The sequence below is a fragment of the Acomys minous genome, assembly GCF_964271855.1.
Source record: "Acomys minous genome assembly, chromosome: 5".
Lineage (NCBI taxonomy): Eukaryota > Metazoa > Chordata > Mammalia > Rodentia > Muridae > Acomys > Acomys minous.
The window spans coordinates 57755968-57765379 of NC_140494.1; positions in this window are offsets into that span (position 1 = coordinate 57755968).

Genomic DNA, 9412 nt, shown 5'->3' on the forward strand with positions numbered 1-9412 from the left:
CTCCAAAGTGTCCTGCCAAAACAAAGTAATTGCACAGCTGACAGAACCTCTCTTGTTACCTCTTAGGAATGACCATAATTTACAACCACTAATGCCAACGGGGGTCTCCCAGTGAGCATACGGCTACTCTGGGTGCATTTTGGTGAGTCATCTTGAGCTAACTGACCTTCTCATATTGACTCTCTCAGGGACATGTGGGATTCCTTCTTTGAGGAGAATGAATGGCACCGATAAGGAAATCTGTTCTTGCACTTAGGATGACCCTTTCTGGTTACCCGTGTGTAGTAGTTCCCTGGCTCAACTGTTTGGTGTCATTTTCTGAGACTTCACAATTCTTCTGGTTTGCTGGTCTCAGACTTGACATAATCACCACTCAAACTATCACTCTTGATATGTTTTGAAGGAAAGAAATAATATTTTGCTTCAATACAAGGCAAACTCCTTCCTTCTAAAAAGAAGCAGTGAGTGATGCTTTAGAGAGAACATCTAAGCTTGGACAGAGAGCTGTTTTCTTGCAATAGTAGGTTCTAGAATCTAAAATCATTTGGGGTGGGCAAGAAGAGCAGACGATGTCCTCTTAAACATTGTGAGTCGGGATCAGTTGAGGAGTTGCTGCCACAGCTGGAAGGCACCAGGGTACTTTGGTAACTGTCACTGCTGCTTAAATAACCTATGCTTTTCAAAAGAGAAAATTTAACTAGGAGAAATGTCGAGGTAATTCCATTGTATTTTCTTCATTAGCACCTACCAACGGGAAGATGAATCTGGGGCTATTTTCCACCAGGAGGGAATACCTCATCGTGGCCAATGTTTGCCATTTTAGATATCCATGCAAGTGGAATCACAGAGCTCTTGTTCTTTTATGCCTGACTTAAATTACCATGCTGTCCTCAAAATTCACCTACGCTGTGATAATTGATAAGCTCTCTTCTTTTCAAAGCTGATTAATAGTCATACACACATATACATATAAATGCCAAATTTTGTTTACTGATTATCTTTTGCTTGGCATTTGAGTTGTTCCATATTGGGATCATTTTGGATGCTCCTGCTGTGAACACAGGTATGTTCACAGCTCTCAGATGCTCTCACTTCAAGGTTTTTGGAATATCTTCTCAAAAATGGGACTGCCAGGCCATGTACTAATTCTTCTTTAGATATGTTTACGAAACTCCACTGTGTTCTATAAAGGTTGAATGTTTCCCAGTCTCTCAAACAAGAGCTCTAGTTCCTCCACATCCCCACTGCCATTTGCTGTTACTATTATTGCTTTGAATGTGGGCATCTTACTGAGTATGAGGTAGTAACGTCTTTTTTTACATGTCTTTATATAATCCTCAGAATTAAGGATGTGTGCAGGTAATCCAATTAATCACCCGTGGGCAGCTCTGTTCTACTCTCAAAGGCAGCAAGAGGTTCAAACCAAACTCAGGTTGCAAAGGCATTTTGACAAATGAAGAATTTTCTGATCAAGAGCAGAAAGCATGCAGAGCATTCATGCTTGGTTTTCATCCAGCGTTGCCACTCAGCTACATCAGCTTTACCACCAGATTTCACCTGGTTTCATTACGTAAGCTGTCGAGCTGTCCTTACGTGCCTTTCATTAGCGTCCCAGTAGTGGGAAGTCCACTTCATCTTCAAGTCTATTGCAGAGCCCTACATCACATTTTTTTTCATATGCTCTGGTTAGTCTAGAGCTATAGCCTCCTGAGCCTAAGTCTTCATCTCATCTCAAGCTGAAGTGACTAGCTTCACTTGGGGCTCAGAGAGGGCATTTTGAGTGTCTTTTAAGGAAGGACCACAAACATTTTCATCTCTAAAGACTTCCTTGTTTATCTGATTTTATTTGCAGTTGACGTCGAATCAGAATGTGGTATGTTTAGCTTGGCAACTTTCAGCTCCTGCCAGCATCATGAAATTCCTAAGGAAGGAGAGAGGGACATACCTTTGGTTGTCTTGTGTTTCCATTCAGCCCAGTGTGCCTCCTCCTCTGTGTGGCTCTAAAACAAGGAGATCATACTTTTAATATTCCCTTTTTCTGTCCTCAGTAACTGCTGATCAACACAGAAAACGCAGGGTGAATGTAGAACACACGACTCATGATTGATGAATATTTTGTTTTATTGTGAGATAGCCCAAAGGCTTCGCAGTATGCCACATACGCTTGACCAAAACAAGCAAACATTTCAGTCAAGTACAACGAAATGTTGTCTTCTAAAAATATAGTATGTGATTGTGCTACATTTTGGCTCTGTAAGGAGGTGAGTCATTCTCAAATTTGTGTACCCAACTGAGGCAGTTGACCCCATGAATGTTATATATTCAGATTAAAAAATTCCTTGCAAAAAATCCCACTATAATTAAGGGATAAAGCAAAGAAACTTTAGATAACAGTTCAATGAGGTATTGATAGGAAAATATTTGTCATTATGACTAAAAACTATAATGAGCCTAGTCCAGAATTCTTCAGAGAGAACTCAACTGTAGAGAGGAAAGGTGGAAGGAAAGTGGATTCTTAAATGTTGATGATCTGAGTCTCCATTTTCAGGCATTTCTTGTTAAGTGACATACTTAAGCTTGAACTTAATTGAGAGCTGTGGGTAGGGGAATTCTGCTGTTTTCAGCCCAGAGCATCTAAAACAGTGCAGTCACATGTAGGATTTAGCCTTTCAATAATGAGCAGTGAATGCTGCCAAGGGATTTTTAGCAAAAATGTGACTTGGAAAGATGTGAAATTAAAGATACTCTTGTTTCAGTGTGGGAAGACAGGATCATGAGTTTATGGATGGGTTCAGGAGGAAAATTGAAAGTGGAGCAAGTTTGGTGGGAGAAATTATGAGGTACATCTAACATGTTTGTTTGCAAATGACTTTTTGATTTCTTAGTGGAGAGGCCAAGAAGCTGGTGAAGTGTCTGCATCTGGAGACAGAAGGGAGGACTAGTTTGGAAAGATAACAATAGGTGTCATTAATCCCATGCCTCCTTGTCATCAATGTGAAAGTCAATCTTGATTCTTGATTGGATCCAGAAGTGTCTAGAGTTCAGAAATCACACTTTTCGTTATGTCTTGTGAGAGCATTTCCAGAGGTAAAAGTGAAAGCTCCTGGCTGGGTGGAGCCATTGAGAGGCTGGGATCTTGATGGTACAAAAGAGGAAGGAAAAAACTGTCCAACCTCTCACAGTATTTCTTTGCTTCCTGACTGACAGAAGGTGAGAACGTTGCTCTGCCACACTCTTTCCCATGTCTTCTTACCTCATCGTGCACAGAAGCAATAGAACCAGATGACTATGGAACGAAAAGTCTAAAACCATGAGGCCAAAAGCCTGGTATACATAAGGCCCTGAGTTCAGTTCCCACCACTGCATAAACCAAGTGTGATAGCACATACCTGTCACCTTTACAGGAGAGATAGACAGGCAGGGGAATCAGGGCTAAAGGTCATCTCAGGCTATGTAGTTTGAGGCTAGCCTGGAATATATGAGGCTATCTCAATAAGTATCCTCCTTTTAAGTTGTTTTCTCAGGTTTTACAGGCAAGAAAAATTGTTCAACACACACCCATGACCTCACAATTAGGCTGATAGGTTTTTAAAAAAATAGTATGGCAGTAGCTGAGTTCAACCTTGAAGAAAAGACAAATATTTAAATAAATTTCAAGTTGGAATGACGGTTTGACAAAGGAAGTCCTCTGATCAGTAACAAAAACCATCCACGGTACTCATTCTTGGTTTCCACCCTCCATTGTCACTCTGCCAGTGTTTACCAACAAGTTACACATGTCTTTATCATAGAATGAAAGATAGAGGTGGAGTGGGTAGACGGCCCCGCCATCAAGGCTGCAGTACATCAGCATCTTATGGCAGAGATAAGAGGGTGAGTCCCCAAGCCTGAGAGTGAGAGGTAACGTAGAGTCCTGGACACCATGAAGCCAGCTCATAGACTCCCACTTTAGAACCCACAGGCTGCGAAACTGTACCTGACTTCTCTGACTGTCCTGTTCTTGTGCAAGTCTTGTGCGGGTGACCACAGTTCCCGTGAGCCCTGTCATGTCCAGAAAGTTGTTTAGTAAAGTTCTTAAATATGATGTAGAAAAGATGACTGAACTCAACGATGAGTTAAAAGCCTACTTTGGGACTATCTGCAGCTCCCAGGGCACAGCACATCCCTGAAGGGGTCTCCCCACTGAGAGTGAGAATCTAGATGTCTTGTTAATAGTGTAAGATCAGACTCCTCAGCTTTCATTCCATCAAACGATCACGGTAAACACAAGGCAAAACAGTTCTTGTCTCGACCAGGCATTCTTATGCCCTACCCTCCCGAAGCTCATCACTTTTCTTTCTCAGTTGAGGAAGGAATTCTGCATTGTCTAAAGCAAACTTCAACGACAGATTTATCATGCAAGGAAGCAAATGATCAGATTAGTTGCCGTATAGCTCCTTTTTGTTGTTGTGTTTTAAGTATGTTCAACTGAAACAACACATTCAGCATTTAACTGAGTTAATCACAAGCCCAAAAGCTAGCAAAGAGTTGACCCAGTTTTCCTATGAGTCACTTGACTAAAGAAGAGGATGGGTGATGACATTAAACGCACATCTATTAAAATCTTCTATCGACCAGCCTCTTGGACATTGTGTTTTCATTTGACAAGGGGGAAAAAGGCATATGCACATATATTTATTTTATTTTTAATTTATATTTCTAAGTAAGTAATAATTTGAATATTATTAGACTAGTTATAATTATGAATTTAAGACCAAGAGAAATTTAATTTAATTATTTTTAAGTCCCAGAGTTTTAAGAACTCAAGATTGACCTTTCTGTTTTCGCATTTCCACCAGTCTCTTAAAATTCCCTTTTCTTAAGCCAGAAACCATCAAGTTACTCTCAAACCCACACTAAGTGCTATTTAACTCAGGGGACAGAAAGCCAGATTGGTCTGGGTTTTGGTATCAGTGGGGTCTTTGTTGTGGAGAGATGTCAGTTCCCAAATTCTCTCTGCACTGTACAGACCTGTGTACCCTGGGCAGCTTTATTGGTCAAACCCTGCTCCTCAGGGACTTATAGCAACTTGTAAATCCATGAGGAATTTTTCAGCAAAGTCCTATTTCTTAGTTTATTCATGGATTAGGCTTGTAAGAGTAGATTCATTCGAAGGCCCTAATGAGTAGGATTTTTTTTTCCACACTGCAAAGAACACTTCTCTATTTTCCACATTCAACGTACTATGGTTTTTGAATTTATACTTTCAGTTATGTCCACCAATGACTTTGAAATCTTAAAAACTACTTACCATGGCCCCATTGAAAGCCTTTCTTTATGTAGCATCAGAAAAAGGAGACCCACAAAACTATTTCACATGAGTGTGCTGCTCCTGCTAACTTCTAAGAACATTGGTGCTGCTCTTCCACCTAACCAGAAGTCAGGTCTAATAACGAAGCTGTGTCTGTTATTAGGCAAGGTGTGGATGTGTGAAGTGCTATTCCACTCTCATTTTCTCAGAATTGGGCTGAGGGTAGATTAAAAAAAATTCACTAGAAAAAAATAACCCCTGAACTTGACTTACACCTCCTCCAACAGAAAATTTCTTCAGAATATTGTCTACAAAAAGAAACTTGGAAGTGCTAATAGCCCCTTTGCCTACTTGGATGATAGGCAAATGTCAGGTCTATGGCTAGTCTGGACTAAGATATTTCCCTGATTTTTTTCTTTTTCTTTTTCTTCTTCTTTTTCTTTTTCTTTTTTTTTTCTCTTTTTTTTTCCAGACAAGATTTCTCTGTGTAGCCTTGGCTGTCCTGGACTTCCTTTGTAGACCAGGCTGTCCTCGAACTCACAGCGATCTGCCTGCCTCTGCCTCCAGAGTGCTGGGATTAAAGTGTGCACCACCACGCCCGGCTCCATTTCCCTGATTTCTGAGGAGCTGTCACTAAATGGGTCTCCTCAGAATAGAATTCTGTGTGCGTCTTTAATACCTGCTCTTTTCTCTTCCATCATTTCTATGCTAATTCCCACATCAATAAGATTTCAAAGTCATTGTTTTCTTTTTGAAACATAGAAGAAAAGTCTTCTTGACCTGACAAATTCCTTGGCATTTCCCAATTACATAGTCCTCATGTTACAAATGAGGGGACTTAGGTTCAGAGATGGGAAGGACATCACTGGACATTAAAGTGCTCTATGGGACTTTCCTGGACCTCAGCTTTGCTGAGTATTGACCCAGCTGAGAAAGGAGCCAATATAATATTTCACAGGGGTCCAAACAAACAGACATGTCTGGACACTTTGTTTTTTTCCTATGTATGCCCCTGAGTTAGGATTCATTGCTAAGCCAAAATTGTCAAAATCATGGTGTCTTAAAACAACATATGATTGTGTGTAGGAATTTCTGGGGATTAGCAGTCTGACCAAAACTTGACTAGAGACTCTGGATTCAGGGTGCAACAATCAAAGAAGCAGCTGGGTTATTTTTCATTTGTGGCTTGATGGGTGAAGATCCTCTTGTACAGGCTTACTCATGCTGTTGGCAGAACGTATTTCCCTGTGGCTGTAAAACTGAGTGCCCTTAGCTTCATTCTGGCTGTTGACTAGAGGCCACCTGCCCTTCTTTGCTGTCTGTATTTCATAACATGCCCACTTCATCCCACAAAGCCAGAGAGATAGCACGTCCTTAGTGAGATGGAGTCTTACCTACCAACATAATTATGGGAGAGACACAGCAACACTCTACAGAAGCAAGATTTAGGTGACATCAAGTCAAGCAGAGAAGATGATGCAAGGACATGGATAAGCTATGAGGCTTGTTGGCAGTGACTTCAGGACCTGTCCACAGGGTCCCAGACAAAGAACTGACTTCTCAAATGGAAGTAAGTTCTGGGCATGTAATCTTTTCACTGTGGACCACTGTTAAGTTGAAAGTATATTTCTGCTGTCACCTTTCAGAGCCTTGCCTCTCATGCTTAGTGACTATACATGCAATCCCACGAAGCTTCTATAAGCAAATATTTCAGATTTTTGAATAAATGTAACCAGAGTATTAGCAAGTCATTTGAGTGGCACCATTAGGCCACACTATTATCAGATTTTTGATGTTTTAGACTTTGCATTTGAACTTCTCTGTGTGTAAGTAACCTCAACTGAGCCAGAAGGAAGGATCCATTTATTTTAGAGGAAATTAGGGTTATTGGAGTAAAGAATATAAAAGCAGTGATTGACTTTTATATTTCAAATGTAAAATTTTGTCTTAATAGATTTACAATATTTTACAAAAGGTAGGTTGGTAAAAGAATTGATTATCTAAATTTCTTCAGCTCTCAAATTTCTCCTCTCTGTCTCTGTGTCTGATTCTGTCTGTCTGTCTGTCTGTCTCTGTGTCTATATACTCTGTCTCTCTCTTCCTTCATCTGCCTCCTTCCTCTAGTTCAAGCTGACCTTGAACTCTTTTCTAGCAAAGACTAGTGTTGAATGTATAGTATTTCTGCCTCTACTTCCCCTGTGCTGGGATTATAGGCAGGAGCCGTCACACCTGGCTTATGTGGTGCTGGAGTGGAGCCCCAGGCTTCCTCATCTCCCTCCCCCAGGGCCATTCTTTGTTTTGCATTTTGGTTATTTGTCTTGAGTTTTGCACTTTACTTTGTTACTTCTGGAAGGCTCTCTTTCTGTTCTTAATGTGTTTATACATAACAATCATGTGATGGCCAGATAGAGATTGCTTACTTGTTTCTAATGCATTTAACTCTAGAAAAAGAGTTACAGGCACTGAGAAATGCTGGAGAAATAGTTTTCCCCAGGAAAGGACAAACCAATTGGTTATCCAATACTAGATGGTCAGCCCTGAAGACATATACATACAAGTAATGTTATGTGTACTTAGCAGGTTGTATATATGTATTTGGGAATACATATATACATAACCATAGACATAACAATTAAAGAAAAAAAGACCATACATTTCAATGACAGCAAGGGTGGGGGGTTTGGGGGGGGAAGGAAATAGGAAAATGATGTAATTATATTGTGATTTCAAAAATAAAAAATTAAAATATGTTAAATTTTTTCAAAACTTCATACAATTACATATATGCATTTTGATTATTCTCAACCATCCCTCCTTTTTCTTCCTTCCACCCTTGTAACCTCTCTTCCTTCTTGCAACTACCTTTTCCATGCTCATGTCTTTGTGCGTGTGTTCTATTGTGTTTAACCAGCACAGTCGATATGACCATGGGTGTGGACCTAACCCCTGGAGCTTGGTGCAAGATGAATTCCCCTCCCCAAATATGCATCCATAGCCAATGGCTCCCTAGGGAGGGGTAAGGCCCTGTGAGCCCCTCCCAAGTCAGTGGTTGACTACTGACATGAAGGTCTTCTGCAGGCCTAGTGTAGGCAGCTATGGCTGCTTGGGATTTATGAATGAGGAGGCTTTGTCACATACAAGATGGTGTTTCACAGTCTGTCTCCCTGTCATCTGGCTCTTACATTCTTTCCATTCCTTCTGCCATAATGTTCCCCAAGCCTTAGAGGAGATGATATGAATACCTTTTTATCAGTACCATTCTTAATTATGGATGAGTGTAAGTTATGAGGAAGAGAGAACTTAGTAGTGATGCTCAGAAGCCTGTGCCAAGGAGGGCAGCTTACCCCTTAAATGCAAACTGGTGGTGGAGAGGTGGAAAGTCAGACATTAGGGTTCTTAAGGACCTCCTTCAAGATAAATTTCTAGGGCCTCAGAAATATCCAGGTAGGTTATACTTAGACTTATGGACTTGTTTCCTTGGATGTAGCTGAGAGTAACTATCAAACCTCATGGAGGAATCTCAAAATGGTTGCACTGACATAATTTAGAATGTGTTATATCACTCACAGGGAAGCAGATCAAGAGACCAGTTTAAGGTACCATGCTTACCATCCCGTGTCTCACTGCTCTCCAAACCTAGGAATTCCCATATAACCCAGGGAGGGTACACAAATGTAGATAGCTTTTGGAGGCAAAAGTAAGTTTTGGAGAACCTCACCTGAGCCTGTGATTTCAGAAAACAAGGTTGTCTTGGAAGTCTGCTCCTCCTATATGTTGTGAAGTTGTTCTTCGGTAAGGAACATCCTGCCTCTTATGGCTTAGGTTAAGAGTCATGGATGCTGTCTCTCCACTCAAGACAAGGTCACAAACATGCCTTCCAACTTCCTTTTCTTTGGCCACATTTAGCCAAACTGTGCATATTCTCTGATAAATCAGAACAAGACACTTGCTAATTATACTTTCCTTAGGATTCTTTTCTAGTTCTATGTTTCTGAATTTGACCTTCTTGAGTCAGAAGCAGCATTAAAAGCTCACCCCCAACTCCCTACTCTGCCAAATCACCTGACTATAGGATAAACATGAGCTGATCATCTGGTCTACCTCCTAACTCTTCTATCCTGC